The 15,550-nt window shown below is 41.4% G+C and overlaps 1 protein-coding gene across 2 annotated transcripts in view; it reads right to left on the reverse strand.

The window, feature by feature from the left end:
* Positions 1–14,068, reverse strand: part of NRSN1 (neurensin 1) — a 78,875-nt gene extending 64,807 nt beyond the window's left edge. For both annotated transcript variants that reach the window (XR_016313452.1, XM_089682256.1), the window contains exon 1: positions 13,917–14,068. The gene's annotated coding sequence lies outside the window, so the exon portion shown is untranslated. The remainder of the gene's footprint in view (positions 1–13,916) is intronic.
* Positions 14,069–15,550: the final 1,482 nt, after the last annotated feature.

Here is a 15,550-nt window from a genome sequence, read left to right on the forward strand (position 1 = left end):
TCAGGCATATTGTATAATAAAAAAACAATATTACAAAATGTAGATTGATGGACATAAAAAATGTACACAAAAATGAAAGCTAAAGAGAAAGACAGAGAGGGGAGGATGAGAGAGAACTAGACAGAGTCAGTCAAAAGCAGATCTGCCAAGAGGAAGTGGTGGGTGGAAAGCTAACATTTATGTCACTCCTCCCCCAACATCCAGTCATACACCTCTCTATATAGGTTCAGAACCCATCATTCTGCTCCATAGCAACAAGGAGCCGTAAGCTGGGAACGCTAATAAGCACAGAAATTAAGCAAGCAAATAAGGTTAGCACAGAAGTCAGTATTACTTACAAAAAATGACAAGTGCCAGAGCACATTTCCACTACAATAATTCTCTGTTATGGGAAATCGGATTGTGACATCTGCATGCAAATGATACTATCAGAAGATAATCTGTGTATTGTCTCTCATTGGAAAATCCTTATTTAATACGTGTTTCCACTGAAAAATACATACTACTGACAACAAATGCTATTTATAGATATTCTAGACAAGCAGGCATAGTGGTAATGGAAATGTATGTGCTATAATCTGATTTCCAGTTAAGGGCCATACACTGTGGCATAGAAGACATGCATTTCATACTTCAGACTCACATACACATTTATAAATCTACTTCAAATCCCTTTATATACAGCAGTACTATTAAAAAAAAAAAAAAAAAAGCACACACACACACACGAACACTTTGAAAACACATCAGATCTCAATAGGGAAAAATATCATGCTGGATATCTATACTGATGATATGGACTGGGCAATGTGTTCAGGACGTAAGGATGTCCCATCGTTTGATGGAAATGAAAATTATCAACTTACAAAGGAATGAATTCAAAGACACCCCGAAAATCAAAGTGAAAAAATGATGCAGCAGGCTAGTCCATTTTGCTGAAATTTCATTGCAGCAACTCAAAATGGTACTCAGTAGCCACACCAACGTAGGGTCTGACAATGGGTCCAAGGATTTCATCCCGATACCTAATGGCAGTCAGGGTCCCATTGTCTAGCCTGTAGAGGTCTGTGCGTCCCTCCATGGATATGCCTCTCCAGACCATCACTGACCCATCACCAAAACGGTCATGCTGAACGATGTTACAGGCAGCAAAAAGGTTCTCCAGACCCTTTCACGTCTGTCACACGTGCTCGGGGTGAACTTGCGCTCATCTGTGAAAAGCACAGGGCGCCAGTGGTAGACCTGCCAAATTCTGGTGTTCAATGACAAATACCAATCAAGCTCTATGGTGCTGGGCAGTGAACAGAGGGCCCACTAGAGGACGTTGGGCCCTCAGGCCAACCTAATGAAGTCTGTTTCTGATTGTTTGGTCAGAGACATTCACACTAGTGGCCTGCTGGAGGTCATTTTGTAGGGCTCTGGCAGTGCTCATCCTGTTCCTCCTTGCACAAAGAAGCAGATACTGGTCCTGCTGAGGGTCTAAGGACCTTCTACGGCCCTGTCCAGCTTTCCTAGAGTAACTGCCTGTCTCCTGAAATCTCCTCCATGTTCTTGAGACTGTGCTGGGAGACACAGCAAACCTTCTAGCAATGGCATGTATTGATGTGCCATCCTGGAGGAGTTAGACTGCCTGTGCAACCTCTGAAGGGTCCAGATATCGCCTCATGCTACCAGTAGTGACACTGACCCTAGCCAAATGCAAAACTAGTGAAAAACAGTCAGAAAAGATAAGTAGGGAAAAAAATATCAGTAGCCTCCACCTGTAAAACCATTCCTGTTTTGGGGTCATCTCACTGTTGCTCATCTAGTGCACCTGTTAACACCAAAGTATCCAAAACTGATTAACAACCTCCACTGTAGCAATTGTGCACACAGAGATGGACGCGGTCATCCATCTTGCTAAGTATCCTCCATCTTGTATCTCTCTCCCTCCAATCCCCCCTCCCTCTCTGTTGAGTGACACGTGGTCCCTGTTTGCTGGGTTCAGAAGTGCACAGGCAATCAGGCACAGCGGGACAGCTTCATGGTTATAAATCCCAAATTAGCTGGTGCTCGGGTGTCTGTTAGCTTCTCAAGCTGAGATAATCGTAAAGCCATAAACCAGTCCTTCACTGGGCTTCAAACGCATTCCTAGGTAGCCGTAAAAGAGGCCTCACATTTAAAACCCGCTTTTCCCCATAATTTCATATCTTTAGGTAGGAAATAATTACATAAAAATAAAGCACATATTCAGATAGCTCAGCTTAATGCAAGTCGTCTGATATCTCACACCCCTGGATTATGTATACCAGAGAGCAGAAAACGATATCTCCTTAACCGTCCCAAGCAGATATGTCACAACTGGTATCTGGACATTCAGAATATCATTCTGCAGATTATCCTACCCGTGGATAGAATGTAACATGTACATGTTACGAGTCCCCTGCCTAAAACACCCCTCCCCAAATGAGGCGATTGGTTCTCTACTGTAAGCAGACACCCTGCTGAGTTCCTATAAAAAGGCTGTCAGGTTTGGAGAAGGAAGTTGAAGAATTCTCCCTGTTAACATCGGAACCAACTTGGGAGACGGTACCCCTTTGCTCTGAAACTTGATCTGCTTAAATCAGGACTTTTGGCAAGTACTCTACCTCTCTAAATTTCTTTGTTATCTCTTTGCTGTGTTATTGCTCTGTGTATATATATATATATATATATATATATATGCTGCATCTTTTTCTGTAAATACGTTTATTTCACCATGTTGACCTTTTTAGTAATAAATCTTATTTTCTGAAAAGTGTTGAATGGTTTCTATAGCACTTTAATGCAAACTAAGAATCCCTGTCTCTGAAGAGCGCTATTGTGTGTTTTTAAACCTCTTTATACCTCTGCCTGTGGTGACAGTGTGTATACAGACGATTATTCAAACATCATAGTGCTATTGCTAATATTGTCGAGTTTCCTCCTTTTCTCTACAAAAAGGAGGTGGTGGCAGTGTGAAGGGTTAATTGCGTAATTAACCTGACCCAGTAACAATCGCTCTCAGGCTGCAGGTACATAGATTGTGGTCCATTAGCTGGAAAATCGTTGTGCAGGGTGCAGCTGAGCGTGGCATTGTTACGCACATGACAGCACGGTTTTAGATTGGCTAGTCCTTCGGTCACGAGTTGGTGATAAGGGCTGGGGGTCTGACGCCGCAATCGTCACATCCTCTGCTACTTAATTGACCAGATCAATATCCCTGGAGTTTAATTGACTTGATGCTATACTCTGATTAAAACGTGTTCCTTTAATTTTTTTGAGCAGTGTGTATTAGTAAATATACACAAAACATTCCTGGTCTGATGTATCAATTACCTTCTTACCTCTTTGTGATATACAGGGAAACAATGTAGTACATGGATCTGCCTGATTGGATTCAGATTGAATCCAAGTTCAGTGGGTCTTCATAGTGCACATATTTCGTAAATCTAAAGTTGATTGCAGAAAGCTTGTACGTTAAAATGGAACTAAAACCTCCTTTCCTTTTCAACCAAGCTGCCATCTTAGCTTCTGTTTGATCTGCCACAATACTACAAATGTCATCAGTTATGACACCAGCTGTTTGACTGGTTGCGAACGCAAGCAAATGTGACAGTTACCATTCCCGGCATGCTGGGAACTGTTTTCTGAAACCATTAAATCGATTGTTTTAGTTCCACTTTAAGATGTATGGGGAGCCTTAATCTAGGTTTACACAGACCGTAGCCTTTGCTACTTTTCTGAAAAGCGAGCAGCAGTGATAAGTGGTGACCTGTAAATGCTGCACCACCACATGCATTCCGTGTGGTTGCAGGGTGCTTGCAGTGCAGCCTCAAGCTCTCAAATTGGTCAAAACGCAACTGCAGAAATAACTTTTGCCATGGCATGTGTACAACCCCATTCAGCTGCCTTAGCAGCTGAAGGGGAGGTGGTCAGGAGATGGTTTAAACGTGGCTCAGCTGCCCGTTTTTGTCCCCACCCCCATTCCAAATTGAAATGAACCTTAAGGGCTACCAACAGGTATGTAGTGCAAGAGCCTGCCTGATTGGATACAAATTGATTGAATTATTTAGGTAGGGATTACATAGTTTTAGTAAATTTAAAGGAGATTGTACAGTCACTATGGGGGTTATTTACTAAAATTGGAGCACTCAGAATCTGGTGCAGCTGTGCATGGTAACCAGCATCTAACTTCAGCTTGTTCAATTAAGCTGACAATAAAACATGAAAGTTGATTGGCAAATAATCCCCATTGCATAGTATGTGGCTAAACGTGAACTTAAAGGGAGCTGGGGATGCAAGCTTTCAGTTCTACCACAATGAAGAACTTATGCTTTGAGCTACAACTTTTAAGTGATGTCTCACAGCCGCCAATCAGATTCAAACCTGTCATCTGACAGTTGGTGAAGATTATCTGACTGATGGATGTAAGGAGGAATAGAACATTTCTAATCTCATAATAAAGATCATATTCTGATAACTTTATGCAGCTAATATATGAAAGGATAGCTTATGTAATCTAAAATATATTGAATAACTCAAGTGCTAACTATTGTAAAAAAAACAACAAATTACAATATAATGCTGTAGCCGCTACTGCACACAACCCATGTCTCAGTGGGGCAAATATACAATCAAAAAGTGAAATGAAAAAATGCTGCGCTACATAAATCAATGGTACAAACCATTATATTACCAAAAAACAAAGTGAAGAAATAAATAATTATTAGAAGAAAAATAGTAGTAGAAAAAATATTAATATTGAAATAGAAATAGAAATATATATATATATATATATATATATATACACATATATACACACACACACACACACACACACACACACACAATACACATATAAAAAAACCACAAAAAAACTAAAATATAAAAATAAAAATTAAGAATATTTTAAGTATAAATCAAATGAAAGTCAACCAATAAAGTGTTCATTCAGTGAACCCTCCTTTGGATAACGACAATATGTGCATCTGTCATCAATTCCTGTGCAAAGACATCCTCCACCATATATCTGCTCACCTCACGCAGTGTGACCTCACATTATACAATGTTACGGTCTAACTGCACTTTTGGTCCCATATGGACTCAGAAAATCAGCTTGCTGAATGAAGACTCCAAATTAAGCTCCCTCCTGATGAGCGTCTTTGTATCAGCCGTTTTTCTCATTAAAAAGAACTCGACATAGTGCTTTATACCCTTGATAAAGTCACGTGTATAGTGACGAAACGCATCGGGCAGGAGTGTGTGGATGACGTTACGACATTGCTATTCATCGGGATAGCGGCCTGTAGTACTCTACAAACCGCTCTTGCAACGGCATTACAGCAGGCAATAGCATTCATTGAGTGGGCCCGTGCTTTGCCTTGCAACTTATTGCGGATGGTGTCTGTTTTGAGCTTGTACAGGACTCTGCTGCTGAGATGATACTGCCATCTAGTGTTTAATCAGTGCATCACTGGATCTTCATCATACCTGGTGCAAAATACACCTCCGGAACGTGAGTGTATTTCATATGTTTTAATTGATGAATAAAAGTTTATAAGGATAAAGCACTATGTCGAGTTCTTTTTAATGAGGAATATGGCTGATACAAAGACACTCATCAGGAGGGAGCTTAATTTGGAAAAACTTTATTGATGGAACTTGATTTTTGATTGACTTTTATTTGAATCATACTTAAAATATTCTTAATTTTTATATTTTGTGTGTTTTTTTTATATGTGCATTATATATATATTTTATATTTTTTCTACTACTATTTTTCGTCTAATAATTATTTATTTTTTCACTTCGTTTTTTGGTAATATAATGGTTTGTGCCATTGGTTTATGTAGCGCAGCATTTTTTCATTTCACTTTTTGAAAGTGAAAGGATAGTAGAAAGGATAGTGAAAGGATAAATAACGATTGTTATTTATAATTTTTCTCCACACTTTTCTGCAGACCAATTTGACCAGCAAAGGTGATGGTAATATGAATTTCACACTTTTTCGACTTGTCATGTGACTTTGGACATCAAAGTCGCATTGCAAGTCACAGCCCATTCTTTTCAACGTAAAGTCGCAGTGATTTTGCAAAGGTGACTGCACTACTTTGGTGCGACTATTGATGCTATTTTGGTTTTATGTCGGATAAAAGTTGCACCAAAAGTTGCATCAAAGTCACGTTTCAAAGTCGCACTGGAAATCTAACTTGGAGATGTGCTAATGTGAACGGAGCCTAACTCTATCAGGGGTGCCTGAGCTGCAACAGTCCTTGATTTTAAAAAATGTGATAAACGGTAACAATTCCTCAACAGTGTTATAGTTTGTGCCAACCTCCATCATGGTCTCTTTTATGAAATCGACATGTAAATGAAGAAAATAATAGTAATAAAATCATGTTAGATAAAAAGGAGCATATATTGATTATAATCAATGTGTGTATTAAACTCATACAGTTATCAGAATAAAGTGGTCCTATACGGTTAACAATCAGTGAGGCCAACTAAAGTCAAAGGCATCAATTATTGAGATCAGAGGCTTAGTGGTTAGCACTTCTGTCTTGCAGGACTAGCACCTGCATGGAGTTTGCATGTTCCCCCTACACTTCTGTTGGTTTCCTCCAGGTACTTCAGTTTCCTCTAACACTCCAAAGACATGCTGGCAGGTTATTTAACTCAACTGAGTGCGCCCAAGATGGCTGCCTCACCTCCTAAGCCCTTTGCATCCCTAGAGAGAAAAGTGCTACATAAATACAAATTTGTTAATGATATAAAATCTCATAGCAGCACAGTTTAACCACTTGCTCTCCAGAGGATTTACCTCCCTTCCTGACCAGGCCATTTTTTGTGATACGGTGCTGTGTTACTTTAACTGACAATTGTGCGGACATGCAATGCTGCACCCAAATTAAATTTATTTCCCTTTTTCCCATAAATGGAGCTTTCTTTCAGTGGTATTTGATTGCCTGTGCATTTTTTATTTTTTGCGCTATAAACAAAAAAAGACTGACAATTTTGAAACCCCCCGATATTTTTGACTTTTTGCTATAAAACATCCAGTAAAAAAAAAAAATCAAATTTAGTCATACATTTAGGGCAAATTGTATTCTGCTATATGTCTTTGCTACAAAAAAAAAAACCCAATATGTGTAAATTAATTGGATTACGTGAAAGTTATAGCGATAAAGCATATCCGTCAATAGTGTCACTTCTGATGGGTTTTCCTGACACCAAGAGAAATTTGGTGACGGGAAGGATCTCGAGCAGATTGACAGCCTTGGCTCTGTTCCTGTGTGAAGGGGGCATGTCCCTTCCCTCCAATCAGCTCTCAGAGCTCTCCTCATTGATGTAAGCTAGCTCCCACCTCCTGCTTTTCAGAGCTGAGAAAGCCTATGTAAATTCTGCACTTTGGATATAGTGGAAAGACAGCGGCAGATAAAACAGGTACAACTGGTGTAGGACAGTGGTGGGCAACTGTGGCCCTCCAGCTGTCATGGAACTACATGTCCCATGAGGCATTGAAAGGCTGACAGTTGCATCATGACTCGCAGAGGCATGATGGGACTTGTAGTTCCACAACAGCTGGAGGGCCACAGTTTGCCCAACCCTGGTGTAGGAGGATTAGTTTTATCTCTATCATTTGAGGCTAGTCACTGGGTATATTTAAGGGTTTACAGTCACTTTAATTAACCCTGTTTTGGAGGGCTCATTCACACCAGCCCCCCTGCTAAAACACAGACTGGCATCTGTTGCGTAGGGGTGGTGAATGGTGGTGCTTTGTGTTTTTTCTTTTTTAACACTTCATCCAAGTCTAATGCATTGCAGCGTGTTGCGTCACACTACAGTACAGCGAGTTGTGCTGCGTAAAGACACACCACAATCCCTGTGTTTAGCGTGTAGGTCCATGTGTATTTTTACATACATTTACAGTGTGTTTTTTGGCATTGCTTAATGTTTTTATTCAGTTGCATTTACCTTTGTTTGTAGTGCGTTTTATTTGTATAATTCCATTATTTTACTGGTTGCACTTACATGCATTTGGGGCGCATCCAGTTGCATTCTGGTGCACAAAAAATGCAGCAAGCATGTGAATGCACTGCAACGGTGTAACCTAGGTTCACTACAATGCAACTTTTCTTGCCTATGCATTCGTACTACATTTAAAAATGCATCCAACTGCATATGGAGTAAGGGCCAGTTCAGACTGACTTATGCTAAAATGTATGGAAAATGGATGTACAATTCCATCCATTTTAGTTGTGCACTTACATCCGTGGACATGCATTTTGACGTCCGTGGACATGCATTTTAGCATGCATTAGGGCCAAATCAAACTGACTTGCACTAAAATGCATAGAAAATAGATGTACATTTCCATCCATTTTAGTTGCACGCTAACATACATTTTTTTACATCCATTGACATGCATGTTAGAGTGCTGCAGTTTCACAGGATAGCCTGTGCATTGCATTGATATCCACTTGCATCCTGGTAAAATAAAAAGATAAAGCAAGCGCTTCAAGATATGGTATTAAAAGCAGCTCGCATAAGATTAACCTCTAAAATCCTGAATATAAATAATACAAAAATGCAGCGCTCTATTATAAATAATAATAAGGTGGGATAGTGACGTGAAAAGCGCAATTGTTGCGCTATCAAGTGAATATATACGTGGTGTCTTTTAAAAGACAATATATGGGTAAACCAAAAAATCAACTGGTAGTGACATATAAAATGACAATAAAATTATAAAATATATATATATATATATATATATATATATATATATATATATATATATATATATGAGTCCTTAATGTGTTCAAGCAGGATGCATCAGACTCTCCTCACATTTGAAAGGAATCAACAATTCATGAAAAATGACATCGATGGTAGTGGGTGCTCGTGACTTCAGTGATATGAAGAAATAAGGGGTGTGCTTGCACGCACCAGACGTATGGTATTAATATTATTTATGTAATAAAGGGGCACTGGTAGTCATCTGGAACCCGGTAGATGAAAGGCACTCCACTGGTACTACTAACCACCTGGGAAGACGCTCCAGACCTTACGGTAGACCCTCTTAATGGACAGGAACTACTCCTTGGTGATACTCAGCAAACAGAAGAAACACCACCTTTAGTAGCTCAAAGAAGCCACCAAAACAAAAGGCTAATTATTATTATTATACAGTATTTATAAAGCGCCAATAGTTCGCTCAGCGCTGTACATTACAAAGGGGGACAGAACATGTGACAGAACAATACCAATACAAAACATGAGGGGATTGAGGGCCCTGATATATATAGTGTAGCAATTTTATTATGCCAATGGTGGTACATAGATTAGGGCAGCATAACAGTAGCCATAAGTAAACATAGGCAGATGACTGTAGCTACAAACAGGTGGATATGGTCACAGATGTAGGCAGTAAACAAAGCATGCATGGAAGTCAAAATCCAAAATATCAAAAAACATCAAAGATGGCCGCTGGCCAGGCACATGGCTCTCAGCAGCTGTTAGGGACGTGGGTGTGGCAAGCCTATACCCTGACGCGTTTCGTGCTATGGCACATTGTCAAAGGGTCTTCATATCACTGAAGTCATGAGCACCCACTACCATCGATGTAATTTTTCGTGAATTGTTGATTCCTTTCAACTGTGAGGAGAGTCTGATGCATCCCGCTTGAACACTTTCAGGACTCATATATTTTATATTTTTATTGTCATTTTATATGTCACTACCAGATGATTTTTTGGTTTACCCATATATTGTCTTTTAAAAGACACCACGTATATATTCACTTGATAGCGCAACAATTGCGCTTTTTCACATCACTATCCCACCTTAATATTATTTATAATAGAGCGCTGCATTTTTGTATTATCCACTTGCATCCGCTTACATCTGTTGCATTGCGCTAAAATGCATATATGTTGCATTTTAGCACAATGCAGGCCAACGCAGTGTTATGGTGTGAATAGGACACATTGGAAATATTTGTTTTTTTTAGATGCCCTTCCGTTGATTTGCGTTTTACAGCTGCACGAAGAGACAGATCGACTCACTGGTGTGAATTGGCCTTTAAAGTGTGGTGCATTTTCACAGGATGTCCTGTACATTGCATTGACATCCTCTTGCATCTGTTACATTGTGCTAAAATGCATGCATGTTGCATTTTAGCGCAACACAGAATTATGGTGTGAATAGAGCACATTGGAAATTATTATTTCTCAGATGTACTGCAATTGATCTGCATTTTACAGCTGTGTTAAAACGCAGACCAATGCACTGGTAGGAATTGGCCCTAAACAAGACCTAAAAAGGCATGTCTAGATTTTTATGTACCACAAACCGCCAAACAAAAACAATCACTTTATATGTGCCCTTGTGCAAGGACCAGTTCACACCATGTATCCCGGATAGGTTTCTGCATGCATGATTGTGATGCATTTCAGTGAGTTTAGGTGCTTTCTACCACGTTCCAGTACAGTTCAGTGTAAAAAATAAAAATGCAGCATGTTCCACTTTTCTTCTGGAACTGGAATGCACTGGAACTGACTGCACTGGTGCAAAATATGCCATTGGAAACCATATAACCTATTATCCATGTGTTTTTGATGCAGAAAGAAAATGCACTAGACTGCATGTGTTATGAACCAGCCCTAAGCCCTAGTTCCCACTGGATCCAATTTCGAGATCTTCAAGTGAAGATCTTCAAGTCGAACAATTTCAAAGCCACATGTCAGTGCGATTTCAGGTGTGACTTGGATGATATCTGTGCGACTTCATACACAGATGTCTATGTAAGTTGCACCTGAAATCACAAAAAAATAGTACAGGACTCTTTTTGTCAAATTGGTGCAGCACCGCAAAGTTGGAGTCACACCAATTTGAAAGTTTCCATTGCCGACAATACAGTGCAACTGTCAAATAGCATGACAAGTCGCACCAGAGTGAACCAAGTCTAAAACATTCTGGACGAGCCATATAGACCATCACAGCTCAATGTACATTGTGTGAATGAGTCCATAAGGCCCCATTCACACCAGATGCAGGTGGATGCATTTTTGACTGTGCTCCAACAGCATAAAAACAGTTTGAAATCCAGGCTATTCTATGGGCATAGTTCACACCAATGCAGTGCACTGAAAAAGAAAGTACAGCATGCTGCATTTTTCTGCACTGCAAACACGCACGTAAACGCACTGAAACGCATCACAGTGCACATAGAAGCCCACAGAAAGAAAGAAGGGACCTCACAGCACAAATGCAGATAGAAAAACGCACATCAGCTGCATGCAAATATGCAAGGAAAGAATGTGGATGGGCCCTAAAAGTGGGCAGAGAAGGATGATGTGGGAAATGCGGTACCCTGTAACAACCAATCAGATTTTAGCAGCACAGTGAAAGGTAAATTCTGCTTGGCTGTTCTTTGGCTTATAGAAGTGGTTACTATTAACATCCCCTCTCTGTAGCTGTGAGGAGGACAGGCTGGCTGAGTGTGGGAGGCAGGCACTGTCCTCTCCCTGTCCTTCACCAGCTTCTTGTCGCTCTCCATGGTGCTGACATTGATTTCCCCAGAACACGTATCATGTGACGCCATACACACCATCTGTGTCCAACAATGTCCTACACTGCACAGCACTCTGCTCTCCATATAATACACAACTTCCCTCTGTATACACTGTATAGAACCCTGCTCTCCATATAATACACAACTTCCCTCTGTATACACTGCACAGCGCTCTGCTCTCCATATAATACACTGCTTCCCTCTGTATACACTGTATAGAACCCTGCTCTCCATATAATACACAACTTCCCTCTGTATACACTGCACAGCACTCTGCTCTCCATATAATACACAACTTCCCTCTGTATACACTGTATAGAACCCTGCTCTCCATATAATACACAACTTCCCTCTGTATACACTGCACAGCGCTCTGCTCTCCATATAATACACTGCTTCCCTCTGTATACACTGTATAGAACCCTGCTCTCCATATAATACACTGCTTCCCTCTGTATACACTGCACAGCGCTCTGCTCTCCATATAATACACAACTTCCCTCTGTATACACTGTACAGACCCTGCTCTCCATATAATACACAACTTCCCTCTGTATACACTGCACAGTGCTCTGCTCTCCATATAATACACTGCTTCCCTCTGTATACACTGTATAGAACCCTGCTCTCCATATAATACACTGCTTCCCTCTGTATACACTGCACAGCGCTCTGCTCTCCATATAATACACAACTTCCCTCTGTATACACTGTACAGACCCTGCTCTCCATATAATACACAACTTCCCTCTGTATACACTGCACAGCGCTCTGCTCTCCATATAATACACTGCTTACCTCTGTATACACTGTATAGAACCCTGCTCTCCATATAATACACTGCTTCCCTCTGTATACACTGCACAGCACTCTGCTCTCCATATAATACACAACTTCCCTCTGTATACACTACACAGCGCTCTGCTCTCCATATAATACACTGCTTCCCTCTGTATACACTGTATAGAACCCTGCTCTCCATATAATACACTGTTTCCCTCTGTATACACTGCACAGCACTCTGCTCTCCATATAATACACTGCTTCCCTCTGTATACACTGCACAGCACTCTGCTCTAAATATAATACACAACTTCCCTCTGTATACACTGTACAGACCCTGCTCTCCATATAATACACAATTTCCCTCTGTATACACTGTATAGAACCCTGCTCTCCATATAATACACTGCTTCCCTCTGTATACACTGCACAGCGCTCTGCTCTCCATATAATACACTGCTTCCCTCTGTATACACTGTATAGAACCCTGCTCTCCATATAATACACTGCTTCCCTCTGTATACACTGTATAGAACCCTGCTCTCCATATAATACACTGCACAGAACCCTGCTCTCCATATAATACACTGTATAGAACCCTGCTCTCCATATAATACACTGCCTCCCTCTGTATACACTGCACAGCGCTCTGCTCTGTATATAGCACAATGCCTCCCTCTGTATACACTGCACAGCGCCCTGCTCTGTATACAGCACACTGCCCCCCTCTGTATACACTGCACAGCCCCTGCTCTGTATATAGCACACTACCTCCCTCTGTATACACTGCACAGCCCCCTGCTCTGTATATAGCGCACTGCCTCCCAATGTATACACTGCACAGCGCCCTGCTCTGTATACACTGCACAGCACCCTGCTCTGTATACAGCACACTGCCTCCCTCTGTATACACTGGACAGCCCCCTGCTCTGTATATAGCACACTGCCTCCCTCTGTATACACTGCACCGCCCCCTGCTCTGTATATAGCGCACTGCCTCCCAATGTATACACTGCACAGCTCCCTGCTCTATATACACTGCACAGCACCCTGCTCTCTATACAGCACACTGCCTCCCTCTGTATACAGTGCACAGCCCCTGTTCTGTATATAGCATGCTGCCTCCCTCTGTATACAGTGCACAGCCCCTGTTCTGTATTTTGCACACTGCCTCCCTCTGTATACACTGCACAGCCCCTGCTCTGTATTTTGCACACTGCCTTCCTCTGTATACACTGCACAGCACCCCGCTCTGTATTTAGCACGCTGCCTCCATCTGTATACACTGCACAGCGCCCCGCTCTGTATACAGTACACTGCCTCCCTCTGTATACACTGCGCAGCGCCCCGCTCTGTATACAGTACACTGCCTCCCTCTGTATACACTGCACAGCGCCCCGCTCTGTATACAGTACACTGCCTCCCTCTGTATACACTGCACCGCCCTCTGCCTCCCTCTGTATAGTCCCCTATCCCGCAGTGGTCTGTACATGGGAGGTATACACATGGCTGGGATTCCTCCCCGTCCTGTCATTCCCGCTTCACCTTCCCCGAGTACCTGCTGTGGCGGGGAGCCGTGCCGCTAGCTGCTCCTCCGTCCTCGTTCGGGTCCCATCCCTCTGAGCCAGCGAAGCCTCACACACCACCTATTATTATCCTTCCCAAGGAGCGGAGCTCACCGTGCCTGCGCACTGGGCTGCCAAGGCCGCCGACACCGCGGCATCCCCGCCACCCCTGGGACGTGACTGAGCTCGGAGCTCCCCCACTGGTCACAAGGCGCAACTACAATAATGTCCGAACTCTCCTCTGCCACTGACACGTTTGTTGGGTCTTCAGATGATGTGGAAAATCATTAGAAGTGGAAGAGGAACTAAAAGTGGCTGGAAAGGTAAAAGGTGGTTTTTCCTCTGTGGGGTAAAATAAGCCCTATTGTTGGTTTCAGTGCTATAAAAAAAACTGCTATCATTGGTGCCAATGGGATGAAACGTGTCCTATTGTGAGAATTAGTATGATTAAATAACCCCTATCATTGGTGTCAGTGGGATAAAATAACCCCTATCATTGGTGTCAGTGGGATAAAATAACCCCTATCATTGGTGTCAGTGGGATAAAATAACCCCTATCATTGGTGTCATTGGGATAAAATAAGCCCCATGATTGATGTTAGTGGAATAAAAGAAGTTTCATCACTGGTGTCAGTGGAATAAATATGTTCTATTGGTGTCAGTAGGATAAAATAAGTCCAATTACAGTTGTCAGTGATATAAACTATCCTATCCTTTGTGTCAGGGGCATAAAATAAGTCCCATTATTGGTGTAAATGGGATAAATACATTCTATCGTTGGTGTCTGTGGGATAAAATAAGTCCTATCTTTGGTGTCAGTGGGATACAATGAGTCCTATCTTTGGTGTCAGTGGGGTAAAATAAGTCCAATAACCATTGTCAGTGATATAAACGATCCTATCCTTTGTGTCAGTGGCATAAAATAAGTCCCATTATTGTTGTCAATGGGATAAATATATTCTATTGTTGGTGTCAGTGGGATAAAATAAGTCCTATCTTTGGTGTCAGTGGGATAAAATAAGTCCTATCTTTGGTGTCAGTGGGATAAAATAAGTCCTATCTTTGGTGTCAGTGGGATACAATAAGTCCTATCATTGGTGTCAGTGGGATACAATAGGTCCTATTATTGGTATCAGGGGGTTAAAGTATGTTCCACCATTGGTGCAAGTTGTATAACATAAGTTCCATGACTGGTGTAAGTGTGATAAAATAAGTCCCATCATTCTTGTCAGTGGGGTAAAATAAGTCCCATCATTGGTGTCAGTGGGGTAAAATAAGTCATATCTTTGGTGTCAGTGGGGTAAAGTAAGTCCAATTATTGTTGCTGGTGATATAAATGATCCTATCCTTTGTGTCAGTGGCATAAAATAAGTCCCATTATTGGTGTCAATGGGATAAATAAATTATATTGTTGGTGTCAGTGGGATAAAATAAGTCCTATCTTTGGTGTCAGTGGGATACAATAAATCCTATTATTGGTATCAGGGGAATAAAATATGTTCCATCATTGGTGCAAGTTGTGTCAGTGGGGTAAAATAAGCCCCATGATTGGTGTAAGTGTGATAAAATAAGTCCCATCATTGGTGTCAGTGGGGTAAAATAAGTCTCATTAATGGTTTTGGTGATA

Source organism: Staurois parvus, unplaced genomic scaffold (genome assembly GCF_062004578.1).
Source record: "Staurois parvus isolate SC_StPar_1 unplaced genomic scaffold, SC_StPar_1.0 ptg000287l, whole genome shotgun sequence".
Taxonomy (NCBI): Eukaryota; Metazoa; Chordata; class Amphibia; order Anura; family Ranidae; genus Staurois; species Staurois parvus.